This window comes from Panthera onca, chromosome B2 (genome assembly GCF_046562875.1).
Source record: "Panthera onca isolate mPanOnc1 chromosome B2, mPanOnc1 haplotype 2, whole genome shotgun sequence".
NCBI lineage: Eukaryota > Metazoa > Chordata > Mammalia > Carnivora > Felidae > Panthera > Panthera onca.
In genome coordinates, this window is record NC_138343.1 from 94,665,794 (window position 1) to 94,687,492 (window position 21,699).

Sequence of the window (21,699 nt, forward strand, 5' to 3'; positions counted from 1 at the left end):
CCAACAACAGGAGCTTTTCAAAACTCAGAATGCAAGACTAGAAGGAGCCAGTATGACTCTCCAGGAAAAACAAACAAACAAGTGCTTTTTCACCTCAGACTGTTTGTGAGAAAGGATTTTCCTTTTTTCTTTTAGGGCATCTTTTTTCATTCACTGATATTACCCCTAACTCTATTTCAGAGAGAATAAAAAGGACTCAGAGACACTTTAAAGTTAGGCTATTGGAAAGTTAAACACATTAAACTACAGAACGAGCGTTGCATACAGCGGGTTACGTTTCACATCAGAATAGATCAAAATATATTTTTCCACAGCCTCTCCTGGTTGGGAAACTATTTAAAAAATAAATTTAAATAGGGGCGCCTGGGTGGCTCAGTCGGTTAAGCGTCCAACTTTGGCTCAGGTCATGATCTCACAGTTCGTGGGTTTGAGCCCCATGTCGGGCTCTCTGCTGACAGCCCAGAGCCTGGAAACTGCTTCAAATTCTGTGTCTCCCTCTCTCTCTGCCCCTCCCCTGTTCACACTCTGTCTCTCTCTCAAAAATAAACATTAAAAAAAAATATAAAAATAAATTTAAATCTACAAGTTAAAATAGATTATTTTTCTCATCAATGTTTGGGAATATTCAGGCTGTAGCCAGAAAACTTTGTGCCTTGTGCTAGGAAGTCCCAGCTTTCAGGCAGGAATTAACTTTGATCTCCAGGGAACAACTGATCTCTCAGGTTCTTTAGCTATGCTAAGTTCATAGAGTTAAGTCTCACACTATGGATTATGGCCATAACCAATCAAAGCCAAACTGCACATACGCTGGTCATTCCAGAAAAGAGAGCTCTACCATGGGCAGGCAGGCAAAGCGTTCGATAGCAGATCCATCGTTATGAATCCACCCTGTTCTTTACCACCTCAGTATCTCAGTAACAATCCCTCTTGTCTTCCTTTATTTTTTATTTTTAGTTTTTGAATAATCTTGAATCCTTTCCTCTATCTTCTCCATTCCTAGGGTTGTGTTTTCCACCAATTCCAGTACTGACAACAGTTTTTTACTAAAATTCTGAAAGATATTCAGAAAATTCACAGACTAATAAACCCAACAAGTTGCTAAAACTCTGAGCAAAGCAAGTAGGCAATTTGATCTTTCTGAGGAAACACAGCTAATTTTTGCAAAGTCACTGGAAAAGCCCAGATTCCAGGACTATGCCAGTCCACTGCTTTTTCCATCATCGTAAGCCAACCTATAAGATAATCTGTGGGTTTAAAACGGAAGTCTTTTTCTACAAATACGGACTTTTCTCCCCTGTATGTCTCTCTACTCTCTGGATTCAGATTAGAGACCATAACTCATCCATCTTTTCATGCCCAGCATCTTGTATAGTACCTGACACGTGGTAGGTGCTCAATAACATTGTGTTTCACTCCTACTTAGTATTCATACATCTCTAACTGGCTGATGAGTATGTCTCCCCAACTTGACTAAAGCTCTCCAAGGGCATAAACTATAACCTATTATTTTGAAGATATTATAGTTCCTAGTAGTATTTAGCACACGTGGGCCTTTTTAACAATTGAAAGCATTGAAGAGTGTCATAGAATGACATCAACCCAACTTTCTGAAGAACTGTGGTAGGCTGAATAACGGTACCCCAAATATGTCCATGTCCTAATCCCTGGAACCTGTGAATGTTGCCTTATATGGCAAAAAGAACTTTGCAGACGTGATTATTTTAAATCTCAATTTGGGAGAGAATTGTGGGTTATCCAGGTGGGTCCACTGTAATCATAATGGTCCTTATAAGAGGAATGCAGGAAGAGTCAGAGCCAGAGGAGAAGACTCTCCTCTGGTTTGAAGACTCTCCTGTGGTTTGAAGATGGAGAAAGGGGACACAGACCAAGCAATGTAGGTGGCCATAAGAAGGTGAAAAAGACAAGAAAACAGATTTTTCTTTCAGAGCCTCCAGAAGGTACCAGTCCTCCCAACACCTTGACTTTAGCCCAACACCAGAATTCTAATAAATTCATGCTATTTTAAGCCACTAAATTTGTGGTGCTTTGTTACAGCGGAATCATGGGAGACCAACACAAGTACCATGAAGACAGTTTCTGAAAAGTAACACATACTTGACAAACACACTGAGTAATAGAATTGGAAGGGAATTTGAAAAATTATTCTTTCTGATACCTGACCTAAGACAAAGGGCAGTCTGTAGGACAGATAGCGGATGGTTGTGCATTGTGTAGGAACAATGACTACATTTTATTTTGTTTTGTTTCTTCAGCCCTGCAAGAGATAAAATTCTGCTTGCCTTTCATTCATTTGAAAGACATATAATTTATTTTTTATTTTATTTTTTTGGTTTTTGCTCCAAGAAGAAAAAAGCTGAGCTGTGTGGCTGGTAGGCAGGCAACTTCACCTGCAATCTTCCTGATAGAGATTGAATCTGGAGATACAAGCAGTAGCAATCAAGCAAAACAATCCTATAAACAGATGGTTTTGGAGACAACATATCTAGTTTTCTTTAAGCCAATTCACTTCAGCTGTGGTCTCACCCTGACCTCAACTCTACTTCTTAATCCCACAATTCATGGCGTGTGTGTGTGTGTGTGTGTGTGTGTGTGTTATTCATCTGAACTAAGCTTACCCTTGGCTTATGAAACATGTGAATTGGAAAGCTGTTCTCAAAATGAGCTCCCTCCTGGAGGATTTCCCAAAGCTTGGCCTGCTTTAATGACTTAACCAACAAGTTTTCAATGAACTGTTTTGAACCTGGCATTCACAATACACTTGCCTTGTCCTGAGTGATAGCTTTATGACAGGAAGCTTTGTTAGCTGGACCACCCGGGGAATGGGGCTTGAATAGAATATGGCTGCCTGCAGGCTCAAGAATGTGAGCTCCTCTGGACATGTCACACCTGTGTTCCCTCAGCTGCCCCCGACTCCTGTTCATTTCCCGTGAAACTCAAGGTGTTGAACCTAATCCATAGAGCCTTGCATCAATAGCTTCATTGATGGGTCTTTCTCAGGCCCTGGCTATGCTAGAAACCCCTTTCCATGTAGTCTAACGGTGCTGGAAGGCTGTGCAGATCATGCGTCTAAATGACATCTGAGATATGATGGAACTGTGTTTATGCAACAGCTCCAAAATAGCTCAACAGTGAACTATTTAGGATTCGCTGAATAGCACATTTCAGGGTTGACTGAATTTACCATTTTCACAATCAAAAGCAAAATAAAAATATCAATTTAGGTGAAAAAACCAAACTGATTTGAACATAATTTCTCATTCTGATGGGGATTCCTATAATTTCTACCCATTTGGTTAGTGTTTCAAACACATCAACGACCTCAGCTTGCCTCACCACACTCCATTCCTTCCAGCAATGCATCTTTTGGTTTAGAACCTACTCCTTCCCCAATTTTGTGGTAGGGTGGGTCCTAAGGGTACAGCACATTAGCCAGATTTAAATTTTATTCCTTTGGTCATAGTGATTGGTTCAGGGGCAAATGTCTGATCTAAGATGGACCAACCAGTGTAAATGTTGGGCTTTTGCTGAGAATGCTGGGACAAAGATGTTTGTTCCTTTACATAGATTTAAACCTAGAAGAATGTGGTCCTGGGATGTGCTCTCAGTCATCTGCAGCCATGTGTGACCTAAGAATGGAGTCAAAACTGACACATGGAACCCTACTGAACAAAAAACTGATTCCTGGTGACACTCTTTGAATCCTGAATCAAGTCTTTTCTGGACAGTTTAGTTTCATAAACCACTAAATTTCCTTTTTGCTTTTGTCGCTTTTGAGTTGGGTTTCTGTCACTTTCAACTGGAAGAATAATAATTATTACAATAACATTAGAATGATACTGAAAGTTCAGATATTGTTTAAATCCAGTGGCTTAGTGGTGTCTATAAAAGTGTGGTGCTTGTATTAACTAAGTCCCAAGTCCTTGGATTTAAGTGCTTTCCAGGACTCTCAGAAATCAGGGAAGTGAGAACTTTGCTATTGTTAGCATACCTAAAAATATAAAAGCCATCTATTTAGTCCAAAACCTTTAAATTCTTGAAAAGGAATTCGTATGTAAATACATAATTAGCTCCTGTGGGAAAATGATTTAAGTGTTTGATCCTGTTTGATTAAGCCGGTCTCATTTCTTCAGCAAGTATATTGGATACTCCAGTATTTAATGCATTCCTGCTGCAAAATTCAAGTATAGAAAAGGTAAAAATAGCAGGGAAAAAGTAAAAATATATTTATATCTATCTATGGGCATTCTCCTCAGGATTAACACATAATAACTAGACCAATGGTGAGTTTTTAGAATACAGTTATGCAGATTTTGTATCTGTTTTCTTAATTATTGTTTCCTATTGAATATTAGATTAGCTTTTGGCAACAGAGATGTAAGTTTTAGCGTTTCCCTTTAAGGATCTGAAATTTTGAACTTTTGAATGGATCTTTAGTTGACAGTTTATTTTGCCTTCCTTCAAAAGGTGGATAACAATGACTCTGTCAAACAAATGTGCAATATTGTTGCAATACTGTTTAAAAAAATAACTGTGGTTTCTTAGATAAAAAAAATTTTTAGTAGGTAGGATGGTTTAAAAACCAAGTGAATAAGAACCAGTAACAGCATAAGTGTGTGGTGATAACAAATTCTTTTAAATGTTGATTGATATATTTTGCTAACAAATTCTAAAAATTAAGATAATGTTAATGAGAAAATTGTTTTATTTAAAATTTTATTTCCTCTTTGTGTCTAGCTCCTACCCAGCTCCCTGGCCTATCTCTCCTTTGTTTTCTGATACGTCTTTATTCTCTTTTCATTCTGCTAATTTCTTAATTTGTAACATAAGAACTTGTCATTTTCATAGGTTTAAAAGTGGTGGAGAGGAGCCTGGGAAGCTCAGTTGGTTAAGCCTCTGGCTTCAGCTCAGGTCATGATCTCGTGGTTCATGGATTCGAGCCCCACATCAGGCTCTGTGCTGACAGCTCAGAGCTTGGAGCCTCCTTCAGATTCTGTGTCTTCATCTCTCTCTCTGCCTCTCCCCTGCTCACGCTTGGTCTCTCTCTCTCTCTCAAAAATGAACAAACATTTAAAAAAATTAAAAAAAAAAAAAGAATGTGAATTTGGAAATAGGGCCATTACAGAGGACATCAAATTAAAGTGAGATCATTAGGGCGGGCCCTAATCTAATATGATTGATATCCTTATGAAAAGGGGAAATTTGGACAAGAGAGAAGCCCAAAGACTATGTGAAGACACCTAGAGAGAAGATGGCCATGTGACTGGGGTGATGCATCGACAAACCAAAAAATACCACTGATTGCTGGAAAATGCCAGAAGCTAGAAGAGGCAAGGAGAGATTCTCCCCATGAGAGAGAGCTGTCAGAGAGGGCATGATGCAGATGACACCTCAATTTCAGCTTCCAGGACTGTAAGAGAATACATTTCTGTTGTTTTAGGGCACATAGTTTTTGGTACTTTGTTATGGTATCCATAGGCAAGGACTATGGAAACTTTTGGCACCTGGACTTTGCAATGGTTTATCAGCTCTCAAATGAAAGATTGATATTAAGTAACAACTTTTTTTTTGTCTCCAGAAATTGGAGGAGAAATAGCTAAATAAGAAAAGGCCCTCTTGTTCAGTCCCCATAAGAAAATTTCTTTTCAATATTATTTGAAGGAATATGGCATGCAGTTCTAATGACTAGTCTTTTTTAAAGACTCTATTCACAGTTAAAATATATGGCCTGTAAAAGAAAATGAGACTGCTTATTTGAGACCAATTTTTTTTAAGCCCTAATGTGGGGCTTGAACTCACGACCCTGAGATCAGGCCCGAACGGAGAACAAGAGTCTGCCACTCAACTGACTAAGCCACACAGGTGCCCCGAGACCAACTTTTATTTATGTATTTAAATGTTCTCAATGTATAAGGAAGATTTTAGTAATAAAAAATCATTTTAAGGAGCCCCTCAGATCACAATAGACACAGAATCTAGTTTTATGGGTACAGAAAAGTATCAAACTTTATGTTTTCTGAAAATTAAGAGAAATTACATTATAACTATATTAATGACTGAAAATTTCATATTAGACAAAAACCTGTAACTACTCAAAATTACACATGCCTAGTCCAAAAACATCAGTAAGAAACAACTGTAGATGGGCTCAAAATAATAAGTTCTATGACATTTAAAATTGAGATTTGGCATGTTTTTGAAGTAAACATAATGAGATGCACATATGTGGGATTCTTTCCTCTCTTCTTACTTGTACTGTAACTACAAGTATCGATGACAATAATACGGCTACAGACACGAAATAGTTTCTCTTCCTTTCTGTCACTCTTTTCTCTCAAGTGTTCACATTATTTTTTATTGGTACCAATGTTCACATTTTTGTACCTTTCCCAAGTATATTGAGAAAACATGTCAATAAAAATTTTAATTTAAAAAATAGGTAGCCTGAGGTCCAGATAATAAAGACATATTCTTTCAAAAACAGGTATAAGGAGTACAGAATGGGGGGGAGGGGGCAAAGTTCTAGAACTGAAATCTTGACCTTAACAAACATACTATATATTTCTATCTCTTGTGGGCTGGACACTGAGACTTACCAAGCCCAACATGAATTTATTTGTGGAGATACAACTTGCCCTTCTATAATCGTACTTTTGTTGATAACATATTTCAACCAATTTTGTATTTTCTTTGGGTCTCTGAATTGATTTGCTAAAAGTTATCTACTGACCAAAAAGCTAAAACTCAGAATCCTTAAGTCATGAGACTTGTTCAGAGTCCATTTTTATTTTCTTCCAAAATTTTGTGCAAGTTGCAAGAGAAGAGACACGAATTATCTTAATTCTACTAAAATATGGATATACTTTTTAAATACATGGACAAAAAGTAGTATTGATATAATCTGTATATTCTTTTTTTTTACTATTTGACCTGACTCTATTTCTCTTTCAAGAGAAGTCCCAAGAAAACTTGTAATACGTGAAAAGTCAATTTCTTTAAAAATCGTCACCAACTCAACCCTGGTTTATCAGTAGGAAAAGTTATCAATTATTAAAAAAACTAGTAATACTCCCAAGGTATCTACTTCTGCTACAAAGAAATTAAGAATTAATATTTTACTTGGCACCTTGAGTCTTGTGGAAATCAATTTAAAAATCCCCACCATAGTGGGAAGTTATTTGAAAATGCATATAAGGTTCAATAGTCATTAGGAAGCAATTAATCAAAGGTAAAGACAACAATGAAAAGAAAATGTTTGCATAGTCTCCTGCCTTAGTATCAATCATCTGTTTTGCAAATTTTCACGGTTACTTTCAATATCTCAGGCAACTTCCTCAGTCATTATCATTCATTATCATTTAGCTCTGATTCTATCAGACTGTGCTAAAATAGTAAGATGAGATCAAGCTAAATGCATACCAGAAGGTATAGTCATTTGAAATTGCATTCTAAAATCAATTAGAAATTAACCTGGGTTATCAGTGGAGGTAGAAACATAATTACAGGCAATTGAGAATTGACTGTGTACATTGTGTTCATATGCTTGTGTTTTTGTACAGGCTGATATAATTCTGTGAAATGAGGGGAAGCTCTTAAATGATTTGGCTGCTTCTGCCTTATTTTATGGTTGGGCATTCAGTTGACATCACAGGTTACAATATGAAGTCTAGACCTGCTAGGTAGGGTGCAGCTCTGTGTTCACTCTGATGGTGGTATGGCTCACCTCCAAAACCTTTCTTATGAGTTGACCTTGTTATTCTCACCTGCATGTCTCAACCTATATTGGGCTTAAAATGTGAGTATCAACTAAATGGAAATAGAGACTTTCCCCCTTTCTGTTCTTTCTCCCCCTCTGCCTCCTCTGTCTCCTTTACTTTTAGTTTGTTTTTTGTATGCATATGCATTATAATTCTTACTGGTCCAGGCTCCACACTGAACTTTGACAATGCCTGAAGAAATCCTGTCATTAACACATAGGGAACAAAAGTGGCCTTCTTTTACTTCTGGGCTTTTGCCTTCTGGAGAAAGAATGAGAAAACTCCTTATTCAAGGGATTGCTCATCCTTTTCTAAATTGACTTGCAGATTTGCTTTTATCTAGGACATCTTGTAAGGTGTATGGGCGTCTGCCTCCCTGACACCCTAAGTCAGATGAATGGCCTCTTTTTCAATAACTTTCACTTTGATATACATATTTTTGAAAGTTTTCCCCCTTTCTTCCTTCAGAAAATTGGATGTGTTAAATATGCCCTGCCTCCTTTAGCATTGCCTGTCTGGCGGAGTGCTGGAAAATTTACATTTAAACAGCACCTCCAACAGTTCTTAATGATGTGCTGAAAGGCGGCTGGCTCAAGTCCAAGTCTGGGGTTTTACTGCTTAGGCAGGAAGGTCAGTTTAGTCCTAAGGGGAAGGAAAAAAAAGTACTATACTCTGTATATCCTGCAAAAGAAAACTTACAGATTCAGATGTAATATTTAAAATACTTCCTTCTTAATTTCAAAGTAATTGCTTTCAGTAGGCAGTGAACTCCCAATGGTTAAAATTATTAGCTTAAGACGTTTTGCTTTAGTTTAGACAAAAACCTCTAAGTGGCCTACTTTCATTTTCGTTTGGTTGAACAGTTTGTGGTTATAATATTTAAAATAAACTTTTAAAATGATCTCGTTAAGGGGGTAAGGGAGTTTAAAAAAAAACCCCACCAAACCTCAATTTTTGAAACCTTTATCCTGAAGACCTCTGCCTAATTGTTCCAATAAAGATATAAAAACTTGTATCAATTATGTGAGTTTAGTATAGTCTCAGAAGCAATAGAAAGCCAAAAAAAAATGCAGTCACGTTATGTTTTATGTCTTAGATTAGCTACTCATTTTGTTTTTCATGAATTTTAAAGACATGGTTATGCCTACCTGAGGTACCTTAATAGCTCAGAAGGAAAATCTTAGCGACATAGGACTACCTGCCAACTGACAAGGAGATTACTTATGGATGATGTGTGCTCTTTAGTTATCCCTGAAACTCCCCTGGTACAATTAACTGGTTGGGAGGTGAAGGCTAGGACAGGCAGATTAATGTAACAACTTTCCTTCACAACTAAGTCATTTGTTAAATAAAATCTATGGGAAAGCTAATGCCATAAAAGAAGTTAGATAGCATCACCATGGTGTTACCCTTGAACTCTAGAGACTAAATGATCTTCAAATAAGTAGTATTTAAACAAACCCCTTTACAAACGAAATGAAAGACTAGAGAGTTTATTTAATAACCACCACAAACATAAAGTAAGTGGTACAAAATTCCATTTTCTTGACTTGATTTTGATAATTCAATGTGCTGAGTAAGCCTTCAAATCCTGAAGTTAAACTCCTCCCCCTCCTCCCCCCCTCCCCCCACCCCCCACATTTTCCACTGCTTCTTCTATTGAAAAAAATGATTGCTACTGCTCTTGGTTTTTTTGAGCACAAACCATGTTGTCTAATGCATACCAAAGAAAGCTGGTTAATGGACATCAATCAGTTCAGAAATTGCTCAAAGACAGCTTGTACATTATGTTGAGGCTTGAGGATGGGACGATACCCCTATGCCATCACAACAGTGCAAAGCACAGTAGGAAACTTCTTGTAATTTTCTGCCCAAGAGTCACTCACTGCATGAAAACAAGAAGGCTGCAATCTGCTTTGCGGTACACTGAAATATTTTGTATTCCTACTTGGTTTCTCTAAGAACAGAATTTTATGAAGTCTGAGATCATTCTGAGGGGCATCCATTAAAATGTGACTGTCTGTGTGCAGATTTCTCTATAATGATGTTTCTTATTCTTCTTTTGGGTTATAACCCCCTTTGAGAATGGGTAAAAATTACAGAGTTTACAAAAAATGCACACACGCACAGAAGTTGCATATCCACGAAGTCCCTCAGCATGTCTTGGAGCCCCTGCTGCACACAAGCTACACTTGATCTGATTGATGAATTCATCTTACATTTTTATAACCTTTCTAGGCTGCCTGCATTTTACTGGTACTTCTTGGTCAGGGAGCCAAGATTCCTTTAAAAATCCACACACACAAAAATGAGATTCCTTGAAAAGGAGCAGTAACAGACAAACAAAACTTAAAACCCAACAACCCCCAAGATTCGATTCCTCTAGGAAAATCTGTGTCATTACTTTTCCAGGTGTTGCTATCTCATTCCAGCTTACTGAGGTTCTAGTCCTTTCTTTCCCATTGCTGCTTCCATGTGCTCTTCTACCTTCCCCTCACCTGACCCCAACATGGACACATTCTTACTCATTTTGTTCCAAACAAGTGACACCTTTGTAACTACACACTCGTTTAATTTGTGTGACCAGATCCCTTCCCTTCCAGTGTATGCAATTTTGTGTCACAGAGTCTTTCTTCTGAAAAGACTTCTTCAGGAAGCAGAAGTTCTGAACTGAAGAAATGCTCTCCTTTCTCAAATTAGAATTTGAGATTAGCTCTGGATACAGTGCGTTGACTCATTTCAAATTTAAGAGATTATACACGTTTTCATTGGTACCAGTTTTCTCTTTCTACCTTAATGAGCCAAATATTAACCAGTTTCACACCTCCCTCCCCTTTTGCACCTTACCCTTATCTCCACATTCCAAGAAGAGTAGCATCTGTAAGATCCTGTGGGTTTTTACCTGCGGGAGGGAAGACTCGTGGTTATCTCCCATGTAAATGGTTTCTCTTTAAATGCAGGTTTCCAGTTTTCCACTAGTTGGGGCTCTATACAAAGGAAAGAACACCGAGGCGCTGCTTCAGAATTACTAACACAACAACGTTTTAAACAGTGTCTCTGAACTATTTCCTCAGTCTCTGAAGTAGGCTCCCTAATTTTCGTTCCAATGTACCAATCGCTAGGTTGGTATTATATAGCTGGATCAGTTGTGTTTGCTTCGTTTACCTTCATCAGAGAAGTCTCAACCCAGTTGATTGCTTCTGGTATCACTTGCAGGGATCCAGTTCACCCCGTGCACAGTTATTACAAAACAGGAAAATATAAAGTACACAGATAAAACATTCAGTACATAAACAGCAAGAAGGTCTTTTCTGCAAGTTTTTTTTCTAGGGCGGGGTAGACCCCAGTCTTCTCTTAAAGCTCAAGTGGCAAAGTTCTGCATAAATTAGACGCTTAATGAGTATGGTTTGATTTCTGTCTCTACTTAAGGACCTGAGTTTGGACAAGATTGTCCACTATCGGTTCTCTTAAAAACCCATTGGAAAACTGTCTTGGTCCATGCTAACGTTTGGCTTTCCTTACTCTGTGTCAGGTTGAAAGATTACCTTGGGTAGTCATACATAATCAAGGTCTCCCAGTGCTTTGCTTACCCTTGTGTTTTGTTTTGGTTTGTTTATCCTGTCTCTTTCCACCTCCCCGGAGATCCTTTGGCAAATCTGATAAACAATGCCTTTTTCTTGCTCAAGGCAGAAAGTCCGATCGAATACAATGGGAGGCCAGACTTGGCTGAAATGCCGGCTGCAGGTGTTCTCTGCATTGTGGTCTTGTAAACCAGATGCTGGGAGGCCAGCTCCTGCTTCCCTTCTCTGTCTACACTCCGGAGACCACCACTCCTGGGTAGGACCAGGTTGAAGAGAATAATGTACACACCACAGCATCCTTCTGACAGATAAAATGAGTTGTCCTAGAAACATTTTCACAAAGTTCTCCTTGAAGTTCTCAAACACATACAGTTTGATTGGTTTTCTCCCTCCCTTTCCTGATCTGACACGGCCATCCTCTCAACACACATGCGCTGGACAATGTAGTCTACTCGAAGCAGATTCTCAGTGGCAAGTTTATTTTTCTCTGGATTATATTATCTGGAAAGACAAGACCGGCCATGGACAAGAGGGTGATGATTTTTATGGTTCTGATAACAATGACACAGATGCCAAAAGCCTTGCACAGCCTCAGATTTTATGAACATTTCTATAGGTGCCATAAATCGCTGAACCATCCAGAAAGAACATTAAATCTTCTATCTCGAATGTTGAACATTAAATAAGAGATCAGGGAGAAATTGGTCCCTGTTGGAAGGTGACTATGCTATAAGCACTGGCTGCCAGAGATGTTGGTTCTGGTATTTTTATTAAGCTGATTCTATGTTATATTATTTCAGTTCTAAACATTAGTAATAAATTGACTGCATGTGTATTCGAACCCTTAACAGCACACCTGAATGAATTAAGTTCTCTCCTGCTGTTAATATTTTTATTTCCAATTTCAATGTTACTTTTTGTCACAAATGCCTTTCTGGACAGAGTTAATATCTTGTGTTCATACAGAGGGATATATTTTTCTCTGTGCATCCCTGCACAGTGTTCCTAAAAGTCAACTGCAAAAGCTTTTGCCTTGAGGATTAAGGAACTGACCCCACTCCACTCTGGAGGCCTGCATGCAAATGCCTCCAGTGAGAGTGTGGGGGCCATGGCCTGGAGGAGAGGCATGTTACTGGGCCTTCTCAACACCACCGTCTCCTCATCCAAGAGAACCTGGTCTCTTGTCAGTGAGCCTCTACTGACACGACAGCTTAAAGAAGCCCTTTAGATGTGTTTCCTGTAGCTCTGCAACGCGTGGATATAGTTTTGTTCCTGCATGCTCAGACCAAGTCTAGCATGAAGAGAATACTTTGAGATGAAGAATCTGGGGTGGGTCTGTGGGAATGGCAGGACAAGAGTGGGGGTAGGGTGGGAGAGGAGTGACAAATCAGAACTAGTGGGGTTGACGTGGTATCAAGGATATGTGTTGTTTGCTGAAAATTCCTTGAAATAAACCAAAGGGTTCACAACACATTTTCCAAAAAAGGGACAACTTCAATTCACACCCATCTTCTTCTCAGCCAAAGCCTCATTAGAAGAGGCACCAAAACCTAACACAATTAGGGGAAGAGAGAGGGGGGACTCTGGTAGGTGAGAAACTATGGAGAGATACCCTGACCTGCAGATGTGTTGTGCCCAGAGTTTGGAATCCACTTGGGGGCGGCCAATGGGGCACAGAGGGTTCCTTAGATGGAGATGAATATGGAAATGGAGATTACAACCTAAGATAAACAATGCATCTTTTATCGAATACGATTGGAACTGTTTTCACTTATCTGCACGGCTCTTTTGTGCCTCTTAATTTGTCCTTGAAGCTCTGTATCTAATCATTAGCTGAGCAACCAATAATTCTCCCTCAGTCCCCCACCCCTTTTTACAACCAACTTTAATCTTTCGACTCAGTGAAAAACATGTTTCCCCTATCATAACTGGTTTAACAAAAATTCTCTTTCAAGTTTAGATTGCTCAGATACAATGCTTTCCTGCAGCTTCATGCTGGAGAAAGGAATTTACATTAGAAAAGAGAGATTTATGATAGCATTGAATTTCCATTTGAATACGGAGAGTTAATAACATGCATATGTTTTTTTATTATTATTATTTTAAGGTTTAAACTACCCCATAGGCAAGAGGAAAGCTGGAAACTTTGGGGCTGGCAGGACTCAATGAATAATTTAATCTGGATTTCATTCACAAACAGCAGCTCACTCCTAGGGAAAGGACTGGTGTGCTTCCCCAGATCGGAACTGGAGTAAGTGCCAGGATTTCCTGATTTGTTTACATTTCTCAAAAAACTTTTCCCCCCCGGACCAGGACAGAATTAGACTTCCTTTTCCACTTTTGGCTCCTTCCAGGCTATTCTTGCTCAAGGTATTCTCTCCCCTTTCCCTGCATTCTTCTTTGTCGAAGTCTCAGCTGGGTTCTTTTGTCTCTCAGAAACACTGGGAGGCAGTGAAAGATGTTGGCGGAAGAACCATGGTCATCGCGACAACAATGCGCCCACTGAAGCCCGCTTTTCCTGGACCTTTTCCTGGACCTTTCCTGGCCTTTTGCTCCACCTCTGCATCTCAAGTCTTCTGATCTGTCTCTCACGAAGCCTAGGAAAGCAGTCTGGGAGGCCTGGGGTGTGATAGGCATCAAGTGACCTGGCTAAATCGTGAGGCTCCAGAAGGAGAAACTGAAATCACTTCCATTCACATGCACTCTGCTGGTGAGACCTATCCTTCAGATAACACAATTTCATCCAGATCTAAGCGTGGGGCACAAATGTTTCCCTTTCAGGGGCCAAGTTTCTGGGACCTGTGGCTAGGGGCTTCTCTTTCCCCCTGTTACCCTTTCTACTCCACTTTCACCCTCTTGACCGTCTATAGTTGTTACAAAAGCTTGTTTTGAAAATGTACTCTACGTTCATCTGTTTATAAATGTTTGGCAATCCGGGGATTAGTTCCATTTCCTAACAAGGGAAAATGTAGGCTGCGCTCAATGGCCTATGTGCATGTACAAAAAGCAGGCAGATCTTGCAGGGGCAGGGGGGTGGTGGTTGGCACAAATAGGAATAAGTCAGAAACACACCAGCTGTCTGAGGGAGAGAGGACAGGTTCATTGAAGGAGAGGTGTAACTTTCTTGTTTATTTGCAGTTCCATTTCTTTTTTCCTTCTCTCTTGTTTCTGGGGCTAAAGGTCTCTTTTGATTTCACTAGTTAAGGTCATCTCTGTTTTGAAACAGGTCTGCCTTTTTGGCCCTAGGGATAATTGTGACAATTGTCTTGAAGCAACCCTATCCTCCCTTCTTGGATACCTTTCTTCCCCATTTTGGGTTCCCTGGGGCAGCCAGTGTCATCTGTCCTTTTTGCTTTCCTAGAAATCAAACCTAATTCTCAGTAGAGAAGCAGATCACTTTGTTTGTACTGGTGTATGGCTCTTTAATTAATTAGCACCATCCCAGTGTTATTTGCATCATAACAGAAGAAGAAATTTGAAGTAAAGGAATGAGTCTCTAGTGGTGGAATTTATGATACCAGTGGAGGTCCTCAAAGCAATATGTCTTCCAAGTGCTCCTGTAATCACATCATATTGAAGGTGGATTATGTTTAAAGTAGGGCCAAGTCAGGCACGTGTGTTTATTTATATCCTTATATATAGGTATGTAGATCTACACACAAACAGAGCTTATCACAAAGATCTTGCTGGTGCCGCTGTGTGGACTGATGAATGACCACGAGCCTTTTCTGAACCATCTACTAAAATAGTGGAGCTATGCATCAAGACAATATTTAGCTATTCTGAAATGTCATTCATGGCGTTTGTTTAATCACTCAGGTAACTGTGGGGATGCCTACCTTTTAGAAGGCCCAAATGGACTCTCTTCTATGCTCTCCTACAAAGTAAGGCTCACCAAATGGCTATGTTTTCACTATAACCTAAACACACATTAAGATGCACCCCATGGGGGCACCTGGGAGCTCAGTCGGTTAAGTGTCTGACTCTTGATTTCGGGTCAGGTCATGATCTCACGGTTTGTGGGCTTGAGCCCCACGTCAGGCTCTGCGCTGACAGTGAGGAGCCTGCTTGGGATTCTCTCTCTGCCTCTCTCTCTGCTCCTTCCCCACTCATGGACATGCATATGCTCTCTCTTTCTCTCTCAAAATAAATATACTTAAAAAAAAATAAAAAAAGATACACCCAGTGAACTCATGTGCACAAAGAGAGTTTAAATGGACACCGCATATCTCTGGACAGCAAAAGAATACAATTTTTCTTTTTTCTCCTACTGGTTTCAGAGATAGTACTGTAGGTGTACATGTTACAGAAAGAAGCAAGGTTTAACCGTTTGATGATTTCCTTCAAATCTTGCTTTGGATTATATTCTACAACAAGCACCTAGGAAATGATCAGCTAACAAGTGTAAGTGAATGTCCTCATCAGAGTTTAGAGAAAGATAGAAAATGAGTAATGACATGAGGTCCAATATGAAATGTATCTTCTAAGGGGAACTCCCCCCACCCCAACAAACATGTGTGATGGGAAGGGAAAAAAACAGGTTTAGAACAATGTTAATAGAAAACCTAAAAATCTCTGAAATCACATGAACATATATGCAAACTAGATTGTAGAACAGAATACATTTATTTTTTTACTCTTTCAACTACTTCAGTGAGCTATGATTGACATAGAGAAAGCTTTGCATATTTGATGTCTGTGGCTCCATGAGTATGGGGGAGAATATGGTACGTTTTTGTACTGTGTATACAGGTACTGCAGCTACCAGTATTTTCCAGTATGTTTCATACAACGTTGCATGTTCTTAATTCCAGGTCTTCATTTCAAGAGAAGACCAGAGGTAGGCAGCTTACCTCAGACAGCTTTCCCTATGTGTATGAATATATCCAATAATCTGTAGGACCTTCAGATTCCTCTATTGTTAGTATACAAGACCAATGAGCTCATCTGAAGGGACCCTTGGACCCTCAGGAATTCCGGCTTGAGTACTCTGTAGGCAGACCCAATGATTCTTTTGGGCTTGTCTCCAGTACTAATCTAGACTCCCGCACAGAGAAAACACGGATAGGCTCCAAGACGGCCCCAGCGTGCCAGGCACCGGAGGTGCTGAAGATGAGTTAATTTCCATGTAGCAAGCAAACGTACTGGTTTTGCCTTGTGATTGTCAGAAGCCTGAGTGGGCTACTGTGCCAGGCACTCAAGAGTAGTCTGAGTCCTGGCAGACTGTATCACCTCCCTAGACTGTGAGGGGAAGATTTTTCCTCTGCTGCGAAAGGTGCACCTGCCGCTTTCTCTGCAAGCTGGCGATGCTGAGAGGCTGCAAAGGTACACATTTTCTAGGGCCTGATTTCTGTCTTCTTATATACCATGTTCTTAGTTCAATGGCTACAAAGCTACTGTATGTTGAGCAAGATGTAAAAATACAGTAGTCTCCAATCCTAGAAACGTTTTCTTTTAATAACTGCCACACTTACGTGACTTCAAATGTATACATGGTGGGTGAGTAGCTGAGGTCAGATTCCAGTTATATATAAATGACTTCATTTTCTTTTTAAAGAGGTATTTTGTATTTGGAACCTGTCATGTCTCCACCAAGCTTCTGAGTCTTCACAGCTGGGTTCTCCTTGGTCTTTAGGGAAGTGCTGTAGACATGTCCGCTGCCTTCTAGGTTCCCAAAGATGCCTTAGAAAGAATCACTGCCCAAAGCCATGATTCCTGGGTAGTTTTGTTCACTGAGAGACCAGCAGACTGCCTGGGCACATGGGCAGCCGTCAGCTTGGGGTGAGGTGGGGCTGCACAGAGTAAGTTAGCAGATCTGAAAAACCATGTGGTTCTGACCAACGTGCAGATTTGGCCTATTCCACACTTGGCAGAGAGTGTAAAGACCTCTATTTCAGAGGAGGGAAAGCTGGGACATATGGGGAGGGTGTGATCGCTCAAGACTACTTTGGGATCCACTGGTAAAACAAGATGAAACCACCCAGTTTGTGACTATGGGACCGGATGGGCCTAGGTATTTTTTGAGCCAATGGCAGAGTTGTCTCTCTTATTTCCTTTACCCCACCCCACCCAGCTCTGATACCTCTTCCTACTACTTAAGCTTAACATTTTTAGATCCCCTGGAGAGCAAGGGACCTTGGCTGGGACGAAGTCCACACCCACCACGCCCACCCATCTTGGGCCATCTTGTTATCTCTTCTTGGAGTGTGATTTAGTTCCACATGACACTAAGATATGATAACCTGAACTCTCTATTACTTTAGGAAAGACAACAGAGCAAAAAAATGCTTGTTGGAATAGCCCTGCTGATTATAGCTAGCAGGTGTTATCTTGGAAGAGGATGGAAAATGACACAGAGCCAAGAGTTGTTTTGGATGGCTAAAGTGAATTCAAAAATAGACGAAGATTTGCCCACACGTTAAGAAAATCCTCAAAGACAAGACAACTGTCAAGGTTGCACTTCTTAGCAGTTATCACCTACTTTTTGTTTTCTGCTTCATCAGCTATATAACCCTGCAAGTTTCATTATTAGGATTTCCTGCTACACTTTTAGTTTTCAGTTACAGATTGACTAGGGCCTGCCAGTATGTCTGGCCTACTGATGTTTGCTGGTAGATTATCCTTGTAAAAGCTACTATCGCAAGGGTTCATTTTTGAAAGGTAATGAGGAATGACAATTCAAATAAATTCCACGGCCTCATTGCTAGGGATGGTCTAACGACTATGAACAAAACAGAAAGATGGACTCATTTTAAATAAACCTTCGTGTTTAAAATACAATAGCAAACTAAGCAAACCAGCCAAAAAAACACCCCACAGTTGAATTTACCAACCTGAAGAGTTCAGACTTTGCCCAAGTCAGGGACCGACATCTAGTACAGGGATTCATTTTCCCTTTTCTCAATATTGAATGGAACTCCTTTTTTAAAGGCTTATGATTTATTGTCTAAAATTGGAACTGGGACAAATTCAAAGCAGGATGAAAGGAAGTCTCTAAAACAATAGCATTGAAATTCTCCCAGGGCTTTTTCAATTGTGAGAATGTAGTGTAATGGAGTTGCTACGCTGTGTCGAGGCAGAGGACTCCATAGACTTGCCACAAGCCCAAGTGGTGTATTTTTGAATTTCTGTCTAAGCAGGTGGCCTCCATTGATGGAATGAACATTGATAGGGTTTTTATTCTCTATTGTGTTGAAAATATTCTACAATTTTCCAGGCATTAAACACACCTAGGCTAAGCAATGAACATGAGAGTCCGTGTTCCAGTCCTCAATATAAAGCTTCAACGATCCTGTGTGCCAGGGTCTAAGCCACACATTTTGCATGCATTAGTTCATTTGAACTTCACAACAATCTTATGGGCACAGGTACTATTACTGTTTCTATTTTACAGATAAAGGAACGGAGAGGTTGAGCAACGTGCTTAAAGCCACGTGGCTTGTGAGTGGCAAAGTCAGGATTTGAAGCTGGCTAGTCCCACTCCATTGTTACACTCGTAACCACTCGGCAGCATTGCCTCCTAAGAGAAGTAAATTGTCCGATTCAAGGATGTTAGTAGGCTTAGTAGGAATTGATTTGTTGTCCAGAGAAGCCTGACATGTATAGTTTTTGAGATGAATCCTGATATTTTCTGCCACTGACTAACGAGGCTGGATAGGCAGGGTCCTGCTATGTTTTACTACACAGCTGATAATCCCGATTCAATTTCATTCTCGTCCCAGCCTGCCTGTTTCTGACAACGATTGACGTAGCTTACATGCACTGATATATTTTTCTTCCAGGCCTCTGCAGAGCTGCAGTCTCATTTCAACCACTTCCTAAACATCACTGCTGAATCCAAGCCTTCAGGTACCTCCACCATCTACACTGACCCCTCTGGCTCCACCCTAAACTCACTCTTCGTTTGGATTTCTCTACCTCCCTAAGGTGTCGCCCAGTCACCCAGACTTGGAAGCGCAGGGTAAGATTCATTTCCCTCTTTCCTATACCGTCCCTGACCTATCCCCTCCACAAACACATGATTGATTAGTCATCAAGCCCTGTGGATTCTCTGTGCCGCATCTCTCCCTGCATGGCTCTGTTGCGAGGAACCAAACTGCTAAAATCAGATTTTGGAATAAGTTTCCAGCTGGTTTGCCCCCGTTCAGGCTCTCTGTCCTTGATCTAACTACCAGACTGAAGTTGTGAACCGACTTCTTTAAGAGTTTTTCGTGGTCTGTGAGGTGCCAGGCACTGTTCTAAGCTGGACACATATCACCTCTCTGCCTTGCTTCTTGCTGTCCCTTCCACTTGGAATATCCATCTTCACTCTCCCTCTTGCCAAAATTTCTGCTTTCAGCCACCACAGAGTTCTCTGCTTTGCCAATGGATGAGGTCGCAGTATGCACACATCCTTTCCTCCCTGAGCTGAGGCAAGAAAGATTTAAAGAGCTCTTGCCTGACACCTGACTGTGGTAGAAAGTCTCTTGGTACTGATTTAGCCTGTTCACCCTCCTCGGTTTCTGCTTTGATTCTAATGCCCACCTTAGACCTTAGTCTTAGTACTTGAATTTATGCTACATGTTTGTTTTTTGAGTTCCTCATGGTAACCTTCTATTTCATACATTTTCCACAGTGTCCCCTTACTATAACCCTGTCCATACACTACATCCCTGTGAGACCCAACTTCCCCAAAGACTCTGCAGTTTCTGATACTCTACCTGCCTCTTTGGAAACTAAATATTGTGGTTCATTGGTTCAACAATGAATAAAGGTTTATTGAAGGCCCTCTATGTGCCAGAGGCCAGTTACACAACACATAACAGGAACGATAATTTCCTCTTCCCCTGGAGTTCATTCACTCTCTCACTAGGGCAAGCGGTTACCTCAAGAAGATAATTTTGAAGAACAAGAAAAACCATGGAGCAAACAAAATGGGCTGCTGAGATGGAGGAAGAGGAAGGCAGAGGCTGGTTTAGATAAGATGCTAAGGGAAAGCATCTCAGGTTGAACTTGAATGTTCAGAAAGAGCCAGCCACGTGTAAAATCAGGGAAATTGTTCCAAGCAGAGAAGACTGCAGATGAGAAAGATCCTACTGGGTCCACCAGCCTGGCATGCCCTAGAAACAGAAGAGAGGCCAACAGATGAGCAAAGGAGGGGAAAGTGGAAAGAAAGGTGGCCATAGGGGCCCAAGCACGGAGGTCTTGTTGCCATGTCCCTGAGAGGTAGTTTTGTTGGATTTTCCCCAGTTGTTGGTTGCCTGACCCTCCAGATATTTTGCACTGTTCATCGCACTGACCTTCCCCTTAGTCCCCTCTGGGCTGATTTGTCCTCCCCCAACCCCTAGACGCACCTATTTCGGTGGCAGGATATGGTTATGGACTGTTGGATTCCACTCACTGCCCATCTCATGGTCATTACATGGGCAATACCCAGTCAGCACACATCCAGGGAGGGATGGTGCCCAACCAAGTTCTATTTAACTTTCAAAGCCCAATTCCCCTACCAGTTTCTTCAGGATGTTTTCCTAAATGATCCTAGCTAGAGAAAGACCCTTTCCCAGTACCCTGCCTTGGTCTGAGCCATTGCATGCTAGTTTGTACTGTGGTGTCACCTTCCCTTGCAGATTGTATGCTTTTGATAGTAGGGACCATGTCGGCTACGATTTTGTTTTGCTTGGATTAAACAGCATAGTGTCTTGCTCTCAGCAGCCATGTGACGATAACTGTGTTTTGAAGAATAAACTCTTTGTGATGGTTTCTGGCTACTGTCATGAGGATTAAGAATATCTGTAAAGCACCTAGAGCACAGTGGTTTCTAAATAAATCATAATATTGTGATCATTATCATAATTGTGTGACCTTGGGCATAACTCTTTATGTTTAAATGCTGCTGTTGGAAAGAATGATTTCGGGGGTGCCTGGGTGGCTTAGTCGGTTAAGCGTCCAACTTCGGCTCAGGTCATGATCTCACGGTCTGTGAGTTCGAGCCCCGCGTCGGGCTCTGTGCTGACAGCTCAGAGCCTGGAGCCTGCTTTCTATTCTATGTGTGTGTGTCTCTCTCTGCCCTTGCCTTGCTCACGCTCTGTCTCTCTCTCAAAAATAAATAAACGTTAAAAAAAAAACTAAAAAAAAGAAGAATGATTTCTAAAATGTTTTCTGGTTCTAAAACTTGAGCACGAACTGAAGAATCTCAGGAAAAGACAATCTTTGGCTGGTGGGTAACATTTCCCCAGTGGGAAGGCTTAAGGGCATTGCGGGTTCTTTTATAATATTGGCAGTAATTCACAATAGGTTATTTTCAACAATGTGACAAGTGGGTATTGGCTCTTAGTCATATTTCAGATGTTTTGAGTGTATAAACA

At 40.6% G+C, this 21,699-nt stretch overlaps 1 long non-coding RNA gene across 1 annotated transcript in view; it reads left to right on the forward strand.

The window, feature by feature from the left end:
- LOC132667446 (uncharacterized) overlaps nucleotides 1–21,108 on the forward strand; it is a 45,878-nt gene extending 24,770 nt beyond the window's left edge. Inside the window, exons 4-6 of the long non-coding RNA XR_009605159.3 lie at nucleotides 17,620–17,809; nucleotides 19,138–19,316; nucleotides 20,208–21,108. This is a non-coding gene — a long non-coding RNA (uncharacterized LOC132667446). The remainder of the gene's footprint in view (nucleotides 1–17,619; nucleotides 17,810–19,137; nucleotides 19,317–20,207) is intronic.
- The last annotated feature ends 591 nt before the right edge of the window (nucleotides 21,109–21,699 follow it).